The sequence below is a fragment of the Henckelia pumila genome, unplaced genomic scaffold, assembly GCF_033568475.1.
Source record: "Henckelia pumila isolate YLH828 unplaced genomic scaffold, ASM3356847v2 CTG_461:::fragment_3, whole genome shotgun sequence".
Lineage (NCBI taxonomy): Eukaryota > Viridiplantae > Streptophyta > Magnoliopsida > Lamiales > Gesneriaceae > Henckelia > Henckelia pumila.
The window spans coordinates 3220325-3239772 of record NW_027331831.1 but is presented as its reverse complement, the minus strand read 5'-3'; positions in this window follow the sequence as shown (position 1 = coordinate 3239772).

Here is a 19448-nt window from a genome sequence, read left to right as displayed (position 1 = left end):
TTTGAGAATTAAATTCCATATTTCGGGTTAATATTGATTTGAGAAGCTGAAGAAATGATAGAATTAATTTCTGAGCCGAAAATATTTAATTTGAGAATTTACGGATTTTGAGATTTCAATTCCGGGAATTCTTAGATTAAAAAGAATAAATATTCGATTTGAATATTTATGGAATTGAAGATTAAATTCCAACTTTCGGAAATTAATATGACGTATTTCGAAGATTTAATCCGATCAGAGATTGATTTGCAAATATCGAAGTTTGAAGGGCTGAAGTGCAAACGATCGGGATTATTTAATTGATTCGAATTTAATTTATTTTAATTCGAGTATATTTAATTTGGTAATATTTAGAGTTTCAATTTAAATTCTAATATTCTTAAATTATTTTGGATTGAAATTGAATTAAATAGAAGGCCGATAACTGAATTGCACCTTTTGGAAGAGGCCAGGGGCAATAGTGCAATTTATGCATGCATATCCGATTTTATATATATATATATTAGATGGAATACGTGTAAGGTTGGAGGAAATTCATTCGGAAAATGAAGCCACGAACAGGGGAGTTCGATCCCTCCATTTTTGTTGCTTCGACGATTTTCAAAATGGCGTAACTTTTGTGTCGGTCGTCCGTTTTCGATTCCGAAAGATGTTCTGGAATCCTTGCGACAAGTACTTCGATTTGATGTAAGTATCTTGTTGATTTATCAAGATTTCGAAATCCAGAAATGACAGAAATCAGACGTTGAACTTATGTCATGTGTTTTGATGGTTTCTACATGTCCATATCGACATCGACTTGGTTATTTAACATCGTATGCATTTGAATGAATTGTTACAGCATGTATCTTGATGTTATACTGCTGATATGCCGAGAATATGATGTTAAGTAGCTGATATGTGATTCATATAGTTGATATGAGATTAGAATTGAAGTTCCATACCGAGTCGAATCCCGAATTTGAATCGCTACGATGCTCGGTTATGTTTTGCAACCAGATTTTTAGCTTACGATTGAGCCAATGATCTGAGGATCGTATTCTGATTTTGTTAGATGATAATCGTTACATTTCAGATGTGATATGAGCTCAATCCATTTAAGAGATCAGTATTGCATGTTTGTACATGTTCTTACATGTATATGTATTTCGATATCGCAACCGAATTGACGAACTGATAGCGATTGAACTTAGTACGATTTCCAGCATGTGATTCGATGTTTATACCTGCTGGTATGCTGATTTGGTACTTGTAATGATGATATATTTGGTATATGAAGATTGATTCGAAATCGCTATGTCGTCGATTTTCGATTTTGAATCGCTACGCTGTCGATTGATGTTTTGAAGCTGTTTGAATAGCCTATGACTGAGATAAGACTATATTTGAAATGTTATCAATGATTTAGCATTTTTATTTCTCAGTTTCGGATAAATTTCGAAGGCTAACGACTCACAACTCCGAGTTGTATCGTATATGAAGAAGTTGAAGGTTTGAATGAGTTTGATTGAAGATAGATTGATGAATTTGAATTGATTCTGATATGAATGATTAGAATGAAGATTGATATATATGTTTCGATGATTATATTTCAGATTGAAGCATTCAAAATCAAGAATTACGAAGGTATAATGACGACATCGAGAGTCAGGGATTTTGAAACTCAGGATCGATTCTTCTTGAGTTGTCCCGCCAAAACCACATACGTATTTATTATTTCGATTTGATTTTGATATTTTCGATCCATCCCAGGTAGTGGATCTTTGATTTTGAGTCGATATGAGTTTGATACGACGATGATATGAATTGATTCTATGCCAAGGTCGGAGGGTGACCTTATTTTCTAGCCCGAATGGCTATGATAGATGGGTATCCATGTCAAGATCGGATACGAATCTTGATGGCAACGATGTTTTTATGAATCAATTCTTAATCGACAGAAGTGTTAATTACTCTATTTGTTGAGTCGAGTTGAAATAGAGTCGATATGATTTATTTAACGCTTTATATATGTTGCTTATACTGAGATTGTTTTCTCACCGGAGTTTATCCGACTGTTGTTTTGTTTTGTATGTGTGCATCACAACAGGTGGGGCAGGAGCTAGTCTGAGATGATATGGACAGCTCGGGAGTGAGACTTAGCAAGTGTGGACTCGGGTTTTAAGAGAAAGAATGGTAGTTTGATAGCCTTGATTTTGATATGAAACTTGAGATTTAGAAGCTCACATGTGAAGATTTAGTGTAGCTTATTGTTTCATGCCTCTATGCTATCTATTTGATATAATAATCTTAAGATTTGAGGCTTGAGCATGGCTATATGTATATATGCATGTTTTGAGATATTATAACATGCTTATGATCGATTTGTATTGAAGATTCTTGCCATTGTTCTAAGTTTTGACAGCAAAGTGTGTTCTGAATTTTTTCTGGAAATCATGCTCGCTCGATCGACGATTTTTGTCGGATCGAGCGAGGCCTGTTGTTATGGGCAGAAACGAGAAAAATTCATGCTCGCTCGATCCGCGATTTTTGTTGGATCGAGCGAGGCTTTGGTGTGCAGACCCGAGAGTATTAATTCATAGCTCGCTCGATCGGCTAATTTTGCCGGATCGAGCGAGGCTCTGGAAAGTTTTAAAAAAAAAAAATTTTTTTAGCTCTTGGTTTGTATTATTTTTTATTGTTGATTAATTGTTTTATTAATCATTAATTGCCCTAAGACGAGATTAGTAACCTGAGGTCCTCACAACAGGTGGTATCAGAGCGTAAGTTTCTAGGACTGAGATAGAAGCTGAGCGGGGTAGATTGAGTCACATGCATTTATTGTATTGCATGATTATGCATTACTGATTTGATGAAATTGCATGTGCGCATGATCTACTTTTTGAAATGAAATTGCCCGATTTACTGATTCGTAAATTATTGAATTTCTTATTACTTGGTAAGTAAAGTTTGGGAAGTCTTATCGAAGTTATTATAAGATTCTCCCTGGGTGATGTAAGCACCCCGAATCGAAGAAAACAGTGTTCTTTGGGTGACGTAAGCACCCCAGACTGAATCAGAAGTGTCTTGCCGGACTGAACAGAATTGTCTGATCAGATAGAACAACATTGTATTGCTCAGATAAATGAAGTATTTTGATTGAACAGAACAGAATATCAGCAAATGAATCGATGTTATTGTAGGTAGAAGTTGGTCTGAAGAACTTGATCAGTTGTTCAGATACCTGACAGATATAGATGAATATCGTATCAGATTGATTGTCTATCAACTTCAAGACCTAGCGACTAGCTGATATCTTTTGACTGAGAAATTCTGACAGAACGGAGGTATATTATTTGTTGGTAAGTGCTTCGAACAGAGTTTGATTTAACGATTCTTTGCCACAACAGATAAACTGATGAGAAAGAATTATCTCTCGAAATTGAATATTTTGATTATGAAGGATATATTTCTAGCTGTTCAAGCCTATTATCAGTTTTTGAATTGTCCATGATAATAAAGCAGCTCACGATTGAGTTGTTTATTTATGACTTGAATTCGAAGATTCTGTCTGAATATATATTGATGCCTGACACATTTTCTGGAAGACATTGACTGAACGAAGAGAATTGAAACTGAATGATGATACAAAAAGAATAGCATTATAGCTTTGCTACAGTGGATGATATCATCACAATTGGCTGAACTTATTCTTTCAAGACAGATATGAAGTAAACAATATGAAGAGAGTCTCCTCACTTTAGCGGACCGATACAGATTTGTTTGGGTCTGAATACAGAGAAAGTCAAAGATTACTACACTCAATTTGGAGGAAGATATCCAAACAATCAGTGTAAAGACAGTACAAGCTGATGTGCTAGTATATGTCAGAAGCAAATTCGACTCAGAGAAGATTTGAATGAAGAATAGTTACAGAAGTATACAGAGGATCCGAATGAAATTGCACAGAAATGAAATTGCAGGTAACAAATTTATTGTTTTAACCTGTTTATGTTATTGGTGCAACGAAGCTATATGATAAATGAAGCTTATTATATTGCTCTTCTGTATCCGAAAAAAGAAATTGTGAATTGAACTGAAGAATGGAACTACTACTTCGATGAAATGAATTGAACATGATTTTGTTCATAATGAGATATCTGTTTAGGTTGCATGATAGATGATGATGCAATAACCTGATACAGAATAACAGAAGATTGATGATCAGAAACGATTAAATTAGATCAGCAAGAACATAATGTGCATATGAATATGATGATATGATATAGAATCTCGAATTAAGGTTCTATCATTCCTGTTTGTTATATGAAGTACAGATTTCGACATCAGAATATTCAATGTCATAGATATGTTCATGATCTACATTAGCATTGGTCGATGTGCCAATGAGTCGAAGTTTTCTGATATATGTTCCAGTAAGATTTTGACTTTAGTTTAAGTTTTGAACTGGAATTCTATAGCGACTTGATGACATGAATGGTGCTGTTGAGGTTTATCGAATCGATGATGATATGACAATCAATTACAAATGAGTTTTTTCTTTGATTATGCTGAATCGATTACATCAAAAGGAGTTATGGTTCTTGAAATCTTTAATATTGGTTATTCATGGCGCGCTGAATTATTTCACTCATTTGGAGTATGCGATGCAAGTGAGTTGTTTTCACTGTGCAGAGTTTGTTATCCAGACGTTTTGAGTTGTGGATGACCTTGATTGAAGGATTTTCTCAATCTTGATTTATTGATTTTGATTTTGAGAATTATTGATCCTTTGATGGATATTTCAGCGTATTTTAAGATTTTGACTCGTAACTAATAGAGGAAATTCGAAGATGATCCATTATTTTGGGTTAGATGATATGAGTTACTAGTATTTTGGGACATAAAATGAAGAATGAAATAGGCATTCAATTAAGTGATTTCAGAATTCTGTGTATTTTGGTTCGAATATTCAGATGAATGCAGAACAATCAGAATGATTTCTAATTGAAAAGAAGCCAGAATTGTTACGAAGATGAAAGAAACACAAAAAATCAAATTGAAGCGATGAGAATTCAATACAGAATGCCAGAATGGAGATATGAAGATTCATGTCAGATCTGAATAGATTTCAGATCCGAATAGATGAACTCTTTTATGAATGATATTATGAATTGTGCCTGATATTTCCAAAAATGAATATCAGAATTTAAAGAATTGCACAATGATAAAGTCAGTAATTATTCAACCAGATAGGACAGTAATAGTATGTTTTCGAAGTTAAACATACAAAGAATTTCTAATTAATTTAAGAAAATCGTTGACCAGATGAGTTCAGTGATATTTTAGGAACTCTAGAATTAGAACGAGAATATGATCTGAAAGAAGATTTTGCGAAACTACTATGATGAAGCAGTATAAATGAGGTAAACAGGTGGTAGTTATGATTACATTGATGAAATTACTGAAGAAAATGATATGTCTGTACGATCAAATCACTGAATTGTGCTCAGTGTATGAATACTTTTTGATGCGAAAATACGTGAATTGAAGAATGGTCAGAGTAGATGAATATAATTTCAGAAATAACCTATATCTGACATGATATAGAATATTAAAAGTTCTGAATACTTTGAAATCTGTAAAGTACAGCATAATAGTCTTTGATAGATAAATCAAATTTTCAGAATATGCTGTATAAGATGTGATACAGATATGAACAGATAGTTGTTAGCCGTGACGAAGCTAAGGATTTGATGATGAACTTACAGGAATGATTATAATCTATTGTCATGATGAAGACGTTAGAGTTCTTTGATCGAGATATGACATTGATTGATTGATGTTCTGAGAGTTTGGTTAGATGTGATTGCATGATACCATTCTCTGATCGATAGATTATCTGAGTTGATTTTCTAGATTGTGAGAATATTCTCAAAACTTTAATACCTGATTGGGTATTCATGGATTGATGACTTGTCATTTAATGATTATAAGTCCTGTAACAGCTATATGATTGATACAGTGATCGTACTTTGAATAGTTGATGTTCAGAATCTCAAAAATATTCTTGATTAAAAATAAGATAGTTATTGAATTGCTATTGAGAAGATAATTTGATGATACGATGAGAAGAAATCAGATTTCTTTATGGTTATGATATTACCGACGTATTCAATATCAGATATGATTTGAGATACACAAAAATTATGACTATAAATCTATCTGAAATGAGAACATAGAAGACGAATCAGAGTTAGCAATTGAATGATAGATATAACTGGTGAAGCTGTTACTGATTTGTTAACAGGAGAGTTATATTGAATTATCATTCGATTCAGAATAGAGAAATAACCGTGTTTGAGATACAAACTCGGAAGATCTTGAAACGATGAATAGAATGACATTGTCGACTTGAGATATGCTTTGCCTAGGGCATGAATTGATCTTGAAGAAGAAACAAGTCGTCATTGAAGTTAGATTTTACTGACTGAAATGTCAGATAGAATTGATGATGCGATTTGAAAAAAGTATTCCTTTCAGCTTGATATGTTGGATCTGATTGTTCCACATATCTTAAGTAATGAAATATTAGTAAATTTTCCTATGTACTTTAATCAAATACAATAGATATGGAAGAAATTCTGAGTGAAGTCAATTCTTCGACAGATCCTTGAGTAAGGAAAGAAACAACTTAGAAAATATTCTCTTCTATTAATTAAGGTACAAGACAATTGAAGCAGATCCGAAGAATTAATTTGCTAAGAGATGAAGAAATAAAGTACGAAGATCAGAATTGGATGATTGAAGTGAGAACCGCTTCAGGTAATCATTCAGTTTATCAGACTTGATATTTAAATTGACTGTGATTTCGAGGACGAAATCATTTCTTAGAGGGGAGAAAATGTAAGGCCCAGAAATATTAAATTCTTAATTATGGGATTTGAGAATTAAATTCCATATTTCGGGTTAATATTGATTTGAGAAGCTGAAGAAATGATAGAATTAATTTCTGAGCCGAAAATATTTAATTTGAGAATTTACGGATTTTGAGATTTCAATTCCGGGAATTCTTAGATTAAGAAGAATAAATATTCTATTTGAATATTGATGGAATTGAAGATTAAATTCCAACTTTCGGAAATTAATATGACGTATTTCGAAGATTTAATCCGATCAGAGATTGATTTGCAAATATCGAATTTTGAAGGGCTGAAGTGCAAATGGTCGGGATTATTTAATTGATTCGAATTTAATTTATTTTAATTCGAGTATATTTAATTTGGGAATATTTAGAGTTTCGATTTAAATTCTAATATTCTTAAATTATTTTGGATTGAAATTGAATTAAATAGAAGGCCGATGACTGAATTGCACCTTTTGGAAGAGGCCAGGGGCAATAGTGCAATTTATGCATGCATATCCGATTTTATATATATATATTAGATGAAATACGTGTAAGTTTGGAGGAAATTCATTCGGAAAATGGAGCCACGAACAGGGGAGTTCGATCCCTCCATTTTTGTTGCTTCGACGATTTTCAAAATGGCGTAACTTTTGTGTCGGTCGTCCGTTTTCGATTCCGAAAGATTATCTGGAATCCTTGCGACAAGTACTTCGATTTGATGTAAGTATCTTGTTGATTTATCAAGATTTCGAAATCCAGAAATGACAGAAATCAGACGTTAAACTTATGTCATGTGTTTTGATGGTTTCTACATGTCCATATCGACATCGACTTGGTTATTTAACATCGTATGCATTTGAATGAATTGTTACAGCATGTATCTTGATGTTATGCTGCTGATATGCCGAGAATATGATGTTAAGTAGCTGATATGTGATTCATATAGTTGATATGAGATTAGAATTGAAGTTTCATACCGAGTCGAATCCCGAATATGAATCGCTACGATGCTCGGTTATGTTTTGCAACCAGATTTTTAGCCTACGATTGAGCCAATGATCTGAGGATCGTATTCTGATTTTGTTAGATGATAATCGTTACATTTCAGATGTGATATGAGCTCAATCCATTTAAGAGATCAGTATTGCATGTTTGTACATGTTCTTACATGTATATGTATTCCGATATCGCAACCGAATTGACGAACTGATAGCGATTGAACTTAGTACGATTTCCAGCATGTGATTCGATGTTTATACCTGCTGGTATGCTGATTTGGTACTTGTAATGATGATATATTTGGTATATGAAGATTGATTCGAAATCGCTATGTCATCGATTTCCGATTTTGAATCGCTACGCCGTCGATTGATGTTTTGAAGCTGTTTGAATAGCCTATGACTGAGATAAGACTATATTTGAAATGTTATCGATGATTTAGCATTTTTATTTCTCTGTTTCGGATAAATTTCGAAGGCTAACGACTCACAACTCCGAGTTGTATCGTATATGAAGAAGTTGAAGGTTTGAATGAGTTTGATTGAAGATAGATTGATGAATTTGAATTGATTCTGATATGAATGATTAGAATGAAGATTGATATATATGTTTCGATGATTATATTTCAGATTGAAGCATTCAGAATCAAGAATTACGAAGGTATAATGACGACATCGAGAGTCAGGGATTTTGAAACTCAGGATCGATTCTTCTTGAGTTGTCCCGCCAAAACCACATACGTATTTATTATTTCAATTTGATTTTGATATTTTCGATCCATCCCAGGAGTGGATCTTTGATTTTGAGTCGATATGAGTTTGATACGACGATGATATGAATTGATTCTATGCCAAGGTCGGAGGGTGACCTTATTTTCTAGCCCAGAATGGCTACGATAGATGGATATCCATGTCAAGATCGGATACGAATCTTGATGGCAACGATGTTTTTATGAATCAATTCTTAATCGACAGAAGTGTTAATTACTCTATTTGTTGAGTCGAGTTGAAATAGAGTCGATATGATTTATTTAACGCTTTATATATGTTGCTTATACTGAGATTGTTTTCTCACCGGAGTTTATCCGGCTGTTGTTTTGTTTTGTATGTGTGCATCACAACAGGTGGGGCAGGAGCTAGTCTGAGATGATATGGACAGCTCGGAAGTGAGACTTAGCAAGTGTGGACTCGGGTTTTAAGAGAAAGAATGGTAGTTTGATAACCTTGATTTTTATATGAAACTTGAGATTTAGAAGCTCACATGTGAAGATTTAGTGTAGCTTATTGTTTCATGCCTCTATGCTATCTATTTGATGTAATAATCTTAAGATTTGATGCTTGAGCATGGCTATATGTATATATGCATGTTCTGAGATATTATAACATGCTTATGATCGATTTGTATTGAAGATTCTTGCCATTGTTCTAAGTTTTGACAGCAAAGTTTGTTCTGAACTTTTTCTGGAAATCATGCTCGCTCAATCGGCGATTTTTGTCGGATCGAGCGAGGCCTGTTGTTATGGGCAGAAACGAGAAAAATTCATGCTCGCTCGATCGGCGATTTTTGTTGGATCGAGCGAGGCTTTGGTGTGCAGACCCGAGAGTATTAATTCATAGCTCGCTCGATCGGCTAATTTTGCCGGATCGAGCGAGGCTTTGGAAAGTTTAAAAAAAAAATAATAAATTTAGCTCTTGGTTTGTATTATTTTCTATTGTTGATTAATTGTTTTATTAATCATTAATTGCCCTAAGACGAGATTAGTAACCTGAGGTCCTCACAAATGCTCTAAAATTTGAAGAGATAAAGAAAAATGATTTCTAACTCTAAATTTTTAGAGATTACCCCAGATTCCTCTAAACTCTCCGGAGATCTTAGAGAAATTCAAAAGACGGTACAATATTACAGCAATCAGTTGTATGAAATACCTCGAAAAATTGAAGAAATCCTTAAGAAACAAGAAGAAATTCTTGGAACTCTAAAGGATCTTCAAAATAAAATCCTAAACCTAGAACATACTTCTGGTTTTAGAAAAGGAAATACAAAAGGAAGGTTACCACTCTTGTTTGGTACCGAACCTTTGTTACATCAGAAAGGTAAAACCAAAATGGTTCAAAAACCTTTAACTAATGATGAAATGATGATTAATCTTATAAAAGCAGTATCAGAGAAAAACACTATCTGATGACTACTTTAGAAAGATTAAATCTCGAGGATCTACAAGATCTTGCGTATTCTTTTGCGAATCTCAAAGTTGTAGATCTAAAAATGAATTCCCCTGAGGGCGAACAACCCATGGGAAATCCCCCAAGATATGTGGTAAAAACAGAAGAACCACATAGTGAGTTCCATGTGGAAAAAAATTCACATCCAGCAGGAACCAGATCAAGAAGGAGTAAAATACCACTACATCAAACTCCTTATGGAAAAAAACTGTTTTAGACCCGATACATCCTTATGTGGTTATGTTAAACCTTGATGTTTTGGACTTCAAAAACAGAGAAGATCTTATAGATGATTGAACGTCAGCTATGAGAATTGCAGGGACATTAGATCTCAATAAAGAAGGATTCATTAGACTTCTAGAAATGAGTCTAATAGGATCTGTCAAGATCGCATGGGAGATGACTATGCCAGATACGAAGGAATCAATCTTAGCAGGAGAATCCCTCAGCGAGATTGGAGAAAGAATGGCCACCCTATTTAAAGCACAATTCATATGGGTAGACTATTTCAATAATCAAGATACAGAGAAAAAGAGAAGATATACTCAAGCTCTGTATAGCCTCGAGTTACATGATATCTGTTTAGTTGATGAATACATTATGTTATTCACTAAATACAGATGGAATTCGGGAGTCGAGAAAAATGTAGATATTCAGCTATTTTTTGCAAAAATGCCAAGTCCCTGGAGAGAAATGCTGATTAAAGAATACGTTTCAAGTAATCTTGATACATTGGCAAGACGCGCGTCCTTTTTGAAAGGAAAATTGGCAGAATGGTGCCATATGACAGCATTACAAAAGAACTACAAAAGAATAAGGGGTATAGATAAGCGTACACCTTTGTGTTGTAGAGAAAATGATCTTTCAACGATCATTGGAAACAGAACACAGGGATTTAAAAGGAAGAAATTCAGAAATAATCCCTATAATAAAAGAATGAAGAGTTCTTGGAAACCAAGAACATTTGGGTCCAAACTAAAAGCCAGATCCTATAGATCAGGTAGAAGAAGTGGATCTACAAGAACGTCTCCAGCAACAGGCTCATCACAAAGCAGGGGAAGAGCACCATCAAGAAGAACTTTTAGAAGAACTCATACAAGGGCAAGTGAAAGTTTTAAGGATTGCAACTGCTGGACATGTGAAGCAAAAGGAAATATATCTACAAATTGTCCAGAAAACGAGAAAAAAGGAATCAAACTCTTTGAAGCAACACCAGATATGGATGATGCGGTTTTCTTTCAAGATCTAGTCCAAGTATATCAATTTGAGGATATCCCGTCAGATGAAAGCATATACGAAGAAGAGATATTATTTAGTCAAGAAGTTTCTGAGGACGAATCAGAATCAGAATCAGAGTAAAGAGGAGGTGTTTCGACATGAAACACATGAAAGTTTGGCTGGGTTCTTTAGTCAAACCACGATATCTCATAATATGGTTCAAAGGATTATGAGAGAAAATCCAACACTACAGAAGTACCAAGGATTTTCGGCAGGACAAGTTGAAAGAGTTTTACGAAATCTAGGGCTAAGACAAAGAAGACATAATTTGATTATAAGGTATCCAAAAGGGAAATGACGATTCTTATGAAATTAACCAGTAATCAAATTGAGATGCAGTTGATTCCCTTTGAAGAAATTCGAGAGGAATTATAGAAATTAAAAGCAGAAGTAGCAAAGACAATGTCTTGGATTCATATTGGAGCAATCCAGATTATGATCAAAGCTACTTTTAAAGAAGGAATAGATTCACCCATAGATATTGTAGTGTGCGATAAAAGAATGGGGAATATACAAGATGCGGTTCTAGTAACTATCTCAGGAAATTTGTGCGCAGGAAAAATTGTGGGAGTTATTTATCCAAGAGTAGCCTACAATTTAGCTGATAGAGATTTTAGTCGAGCCTTGACGTTGCATCAAAACTTCAAGGAAAAAAGACTAATGAAGGAAGGTAATAGGCCATATTCTATTACATATCAAATTTCATATGCTCTTTTTAATACTCACCATTCTGAATTATTTATTAGAAATGAGTTCATTGAAATTCCAGAGATATTTGGGAAAGTTGCTCATGCAATATACCCGAAAAGAATCGAGTTTTCTTTAATTCAGGAAACAGACATTCAAATTCAAGACAGACCTGTTCTATACAAAGACCTTAAAATAGAACCCCGAAGGTTATCTTTCCAAGGAGACCAAATGACAAGTAGGAGATGAGACAAATCTCCTATTCAAGAAATTCCACCAAAAGAAAAAGAGTTTTCTATAATAGGAAAACTTAGATCTCCAGAAGGATGGAAAGAAGTGAAAATAGTATTCGAAATAACAAGTCATCGGAATCAGTTCCCTTGTAACTCAATTTACTATTTGGAACAACAAGAAAAAGGAACTTACCAAGGAGTGATAAATATTGGAGAATTGGAAGTTCAAATCTGTGGAATTCCAGGAAAAGAGATGGATCAACTCATTCTTGGCCTAAAATTTCTGGAGGACCATAAACCATGGAAACGCCTTGAAAAAGGAATAGAATTTATGGCAAAAGAGAAGACTTGGAGGATTCAATAAAAATCCTACGAGATGGAAAACCAAGATAATTGAATAAGAGACAATCCCTTAAACAGATTCAAAAACTCTGTTTACAAACAGAGGAAGAAGCAACTATTGAAATTAGTAAGTCATGAACATGATTTACTAGGACGCATCGAAGAAGTAGAAAGAAGTAATCATACTTTACCTTCTGAAGCCTTAGGAAAACTAAAGGTGAAAAGTCTTAATAGGATTACTGAGTTGCAACACAGTCTGTTAAAAATGGCAGGGCCATTTAGTAATCCCTTTAAAAAATTACAACAAGTCTTTTCTCCATATACATTTCAATAGGAATGTTGTATGAATAATATAAGGCTGAATACTTTGCAACTTATATTGACTCGGGAGCAGAAATTTGTACAGCAAAAAGAGGAGTCTGTTGGAAAACTGTGTTCAGATCAATTAGAATTGATACCCGGTGCAGCGAAAGTTAAAATTTTATTTTATTAATATGGAACGATTCCATATCTGGGTATCAAAACTTTACGATTAAATTTGTGTAAGTAAAACAAATAATCACTATTAAATATTTTACCTTGAAATCTCGAAGCGAGATTATGGACACCAACAGAATTTAATCTGCTCTTGTTGTATATCCCAGAAACTGATGAACGAACGTTTCTTCAATCAGGTCCACGAATAGAAAACAAAACCCTCTGATTGACTGCACTAGAAATCAATCAGAAGTTTGCGTAGAGAATAAACAGATATGATCTGTTAATTCAGATTGTAATTTTTCACAAAAATCACAACCCGAATTTTCTCCAAAAGGGACAGAGGATTTCGAAAATCCCCTTGAATAATATAGGCTGAAATTCGAAAATTTCAAGACTGAAAATCTTATGGAATTTTCGAACACTGCAGTATATTTATAGATAATTTTTAATTATAATTGTATCAGGACTCTAACTCCTTAAAGCCCACAATCCATAACTTAAGCCCAACAAGCCAAGCCTGTTGTTATAGAAATTAATATAAAATTCATCGTGACTCCGATTGATAAACTGATTTCACCAATGTGCACAGAAACCATTTCTGCATCTTTTAGAGTCAAGATAATTTTTCTGAATCCGAATTCAGTGATTTCCAAAAATGCCCATCCCTATGTCATTTTAGGAAATCTCACTCCCTTTACTTAAGAAGTCCAACTTCTCTTTCATTAAATTTAACTCTTTAAATTTAACTATCTCTACGGGGTTTTAGTAATCCATTACTTCTGTAATCCTCAATGGTTCAGAAATAAAGCTAGCCGTGGGCTCACAACTCCTTGTGACTCGGAACAATAATTTCCGACTTACCCATCGAATCATGGTTAGAGCGCCTAGCAACATCGCTCCATGATTCCCTAGGTATTACTGATAGTGCCTGCAAGAACCAGTAGATTTTGGTTAGCGTACAGTACGGTCCCTTCATCCATATATCCCGATCGAATCAACAACCATTGGTATATCGAGAGTTGTTCGAGATTCGATAACTATGCATAACATCTTGGAGATCTATTAGTGACATCGCATGTGTTACTAGGAAAACCCATTAACCTAAAACACATCATGTACTCTGGCTAGAGATTCGTCACACTAATATCTCCTCAGATTGCATAGGATATCCACACTCGCAAGTATGTGATGAATCCTTGACAACAAAGCATCGACTCCTATATGTGTCGTAACTGTACCCAATCCCGACACCTGATGACCCCAATAGAGTCGGTAAACGAGTCAAAGTACATTACTAGCATATAGAGTCTCAATGATGTTTCAAGTAATAAGGACTAATGGTGTACAACCAAAATCGCGGACTTTATCCACTCGATAAGTGATAACCACTTGGAAAGTCCGAATAGGGTAGTTCGATCATTCATCATATGAATATCCATTTGCATGCTTTGAACATCTATATGTTCCATACCAATGAAACGTGATACTCGGCATCACAAATGCTAGTCTCAATCTCGAGCGATCCTTATCCTTATTTGCGGACGGCTCAATTGACTAGGAACAGTTTAGAATATACAGTGACTATAAGATATGTTTCATGATAGCCATCCCCATGTGCTACCACATCTTACATACACTATAGTATATTCAAGGTCTTTATCAAAACAACAATAGTATATCATAATATAACAATATGAAGAAAGATAAAGTCAATGCCATTATAAAAGTGTAAATTATATTAAATAAAAGATTGTTTTACATAGAGTCATAAAAGCCCTTAGCCACAAGTTGGCTAACCGGGCACCCACTCTTTCAATCTCCCACTTGCCCTAAAGCCAACTAGTCATACTACGTAATCTCATTGCTTCGTGATGTTTGTCAAACAATGGTCCTGGCAAGGGCTTAGTAAGCAGATCAGTGATATTGTCTGTAGAGACCACTCTCTCGACACTGATGTCTCCTCTTTCCACGATCTCCCGGATGATGTGGTACTTCTGATGAGACCTTGGTTTCTTTGCCTGAGCAATGGCACCCGTGTTGTCACAGTACACCGGGACTGGACCAACAGTTTCAGGAATTACACCCAACTCTTGGATGAATTTCCTTATCCAAACCGCCTCTTTAGCAGCATCTGATGCTGCAATGTATTATGCCTCAGTGGTGGAATCCGCTGTGGTGTCCTGCTTGGAACTCTTCCAAGAGACAACATCGCCATTGAGCACGAATACAAATCTAGAGGTTGATTTCGAGTCATCCACGTCACATTGGAAGCTAGAGTCGGTATAGCCTTCCAACTTCAATTCTCTCCCTCCATAAACCATGAACAAATTCTTAGTCCTTCGCAAGTACTTAAGAATATCCTTCACGGCTTTCCAATGCATTTGATCGGGATTGGCTTGGTATCTGCTCGTGACGCTCAGAGCATAGGCCACATCCGGTCTGGTAGATATCATCCCATACATGATACTACCTATGGCTGACGCATATGGCACGTGTGTCATCTTCTCTATCTCTTCGCCAGTCTTGGGACACATAGACTTGGATAGAGAAACTCCATGACACATAGGTAGATGTCCTCTCTTGGACTCATCCATAGAAAACCTTTTCAATATGGTGTCGATGTAGGTTGATTGAGTGAGTCCTATCATTCTTTTAGATCTATCTCTATAGATCTGAATTCCTAGAATATAGGATGCCTCACCTAAATCCTTCATCGAGAATCTACCTGATAACCATATCTTTGTTGACTGCAACATCCCTACATCATTCCCCATGAGTAGGATGTCATCAACATAAAGTACTAAGAATGTTACCGCATTCTTAACTACTTTATTGTACACGCATGGTTCCTCCGAGTTCTTGATAAAACCAAAATCCTTATCGTTTCATCAAATTTCTGGTTCCAACTTCTTGATGCTTGTTTGAGACCATAGATTGATCTCTGAAGCTTGCATACCTTATGCTCGCTTCCCATGGATGTGTATCCCTCAGGCTGCATCATATAGATCTCTTTCTTAATGTTCCAATTAAGAAATGCAGTCTTTACATCCATTTTCCATATCTCATAGTCATACCATGCTGCTATGGCAATAAGGATTCTTATGGACTTGAACATTGCGACTGGTGAAAAAGTTTCATCATAGTCAACTCCTTGTATTTGAGTATAACCTTTTGCCACCAATCGTGCCTTGTAGGTCAATACCTTTCCATCAAGCCCAAGCTTTTTCTTGTAGATCCATTTGCACCCAATTGGAACAATTCCATTGGGAGGATCTACTAAAGACCAAACTTGGTTAGAATGCATCGAGTCTATTTCCGATTGCATAGCTTCAAGCCATAAATTCGAATCCGCATCAAAAATTGCTTCCTTGAAGTTTCTTGGATCACATCCAATGTCGGGTTCACTTTGATCCCCTTCAAGAAGAAGACCATATCTAATAGGAGGCCTAGAAGTCCTCTCGGATATCCTAGTAATAGGCGTGTCTTGTGATGATTCTTGAGGTGTAGGATCACTATTTTGTATCTCGGGTTCTTCTCGAATTTCTTCGAGTTCCATCATCTTACCTTTCTTATCCAATAAGAACTCCTTCTCCAAAAAGGTGGCATTCCTTGAAACAAACACTTTTGTTTCAGCAGGATGATAGAAATAATATCCGATTGAATTCTTCGGATACCCTACAAAATAACATAAAGTGGATCGAATATCCAACTTATCTCCCACTGTCTGCTTCACGTAAGCAGGACATCCCCAAATCCTCAAGTACGAATACTTAGGAGCTTTGCCATTCCATAACTCGTATGGTGTTTTATTTACTGCTTTAGTGTGGACGTTGTTTAACAACAATACCGCCATTTCAAGCGCGTAGCCCCAAAACGAAGGTGGGAGCTCAGTGAAGCTCATCATGGATCGAACCATGTCCAACAAAGTTCGATTGCGACGCTCCGAAACACCATTAAGCTGAGGTGTCATAGGAGGAGTTCACTGAGAGAGAATCTCATTCTCTTTTAGATAGTCCAAAAACTCGGTACTTAAGTATTCTCCACCTCGATCCGATCGAAGTGCCTTAATACTTTTACCTGGTTTGTTTTCTACTTCAGCCTTGAATTCTTTGAACTTTTCAAATGCTTCAGACTTATATTTCATTAAATATAAATACCCATACCTAGAATGATCATCAGTAAAGGTAATGAAGTAGGTGTTGCCACATTTAGTACCAATCCTAAATGGACCGCAAACATCTGTATGGATCAAATCCAACAGATTTTGACTACGCTCAGGTTTCCCTTTGAAAGGAGATTTAGTCATTTTTCCCTTTAGGCAGGACTCACAAGTAGGTAGAGAGTTAATATCAGACATATCAAACATGCCCTCTCCCACTAGCTTGTTCATCCTCCTTGAGGAAATATGACCTAGCCTAGCATGCCAAAGGTTTGCCGGGTTTTGACTATCGTCCTTTTTTTTAATTGTTGTTACCGGTTTATCAACATAATTAATTGGAACGTCTTTTAATTTTAAGCTATATAGATCATTTTCAAGTTGTCCATTTCCAATCAAACATTCATTCTTTTAAATATTGCAAATTCCATTCACAAAATTGCAAGAAAAACCATCTCTATCAAGCATAGAAATAGATATAATGTTTTTGACCAAATCCGGAACATATAAAACATCTCTCAAAAATAACTTAAAATTGTTCTGCAAAACTAAATAAATGTCTCCTATAGCTTTGGATTCGACTCTAGAACCATTCCCGAGCCTTAGCTGGGTCTCACCCATCCTTAGCTTACGACTTCTTGTCATCACCTGCAAATCATTGCAGATGTGAGATCCACATCCGGTATCCAATATCCAAGAAGAAGTATTAAGCGAAACATTTATTTCAATTTAAAACATACCCTTTGCAGTTCGCAACTGTTCGAGGTATTCCTTGCAGTTACGTTTCCAATGACCGGGTTTTTTGCAGTAATGACAAACGTTTTCATCTTTTAACCCAATTGAAGCCTTGGCCTTTCCCTTCTTATTTGGTACAATCTTCTTGGGCGGGGCAGAACGTTTCTTATCCTTTCCACTTGGTCCTTTCTTAGAGTTAGAAGAGGAGCCAACCAAGAGTACCGATTTATCCTTCTTTAGTGTGGCTTCATATATGACAAGCATATTGACCATCTCTTCAAGGGTGACCTCTATCTTGTTCATATTGAAGTTCATCATAAAACCGTCAAATGATGAAGGAAGTGATAGAAGCAACAAGTCCGCGCTAAGTTCATGCTCCAAAGTCAAGTCGAGTGTTACCAACTTTTCAATGAGCCCAATCATGCGCACCCCATGCTCACGGACCGAAGTTCCATCTCGCATGCGGCTCGTCATGAGCTCTTTGACGGTGGCATACCTCTTCGATCTTGACTGAGCTCCAAAGAGTTCCTTGAGGTTCTTGTGAATGTCAGCAGCATTCACGGTATCCTCGAATCTCCTTTGAAGCTCATCAGACATCGAAGCCTGCATGTAGCATTTGGCCTTGATATCATGGTCCCACCATAAATCAAGTTTGGCCAACTCTTCTGGACTTGTATTAGTCGGGGCTTCCTTCGAAGGCGGCTTCTCTAACACGTAGAAAGCTTTTTCCGAAGTAAGAATAATTTTCAACTTACGGAACCATTCCATATAGTTTGCGCTAGTCAATTTGTTTTGTTCGAGAATTGAAAACAGTGGATTGCGAGAAGTCATTGTAATAGTATACTGAAAAGGAAACAGACAATAATCAATGATTGTTTAATTAATTTACTAAGACATAAAATATGGCGAATTTTAATTTTATGAATTACACTCCCACTATTTTAACGATTTCACTACCCTCTAGTGAAAACGGAAAACTGTTTTCCTTAGTGAGAACATGGAGTTCAATTGACAAATCATGATCCTGAATAATATCAGCCAATGATAAGTGCATTTTGTGTGCATTATTTTATGTCTATTTTGCATGCATTCATATGGTTTCTTGTGTATTTTTATATGTTTTATTTGTAATTAATCTCATGCATGAGCATTTCACTCTCCGGGTTAATTTTGTAGGAAATGGGTTTTTGAAGAATGAATTACGGAGCAGCCTTGGTAAAAAATTCAAATTTAATTTTAAGAAGCTCCAAATCAAATCTCCACCGTCCAGATTGTTTTTAAGATGTTTTAAAGCTATTGTCAAAATTTCAGCTCAATCCGACGGCTAGAACTCAAGTTATGAATTTTACAAAATTGTTGCGCGCTGGAAAAAATAGTGGGCGCGCGGGCTGCTATTTATTACTGTGCGGGCGCATGCCTGTTTGAGAAAA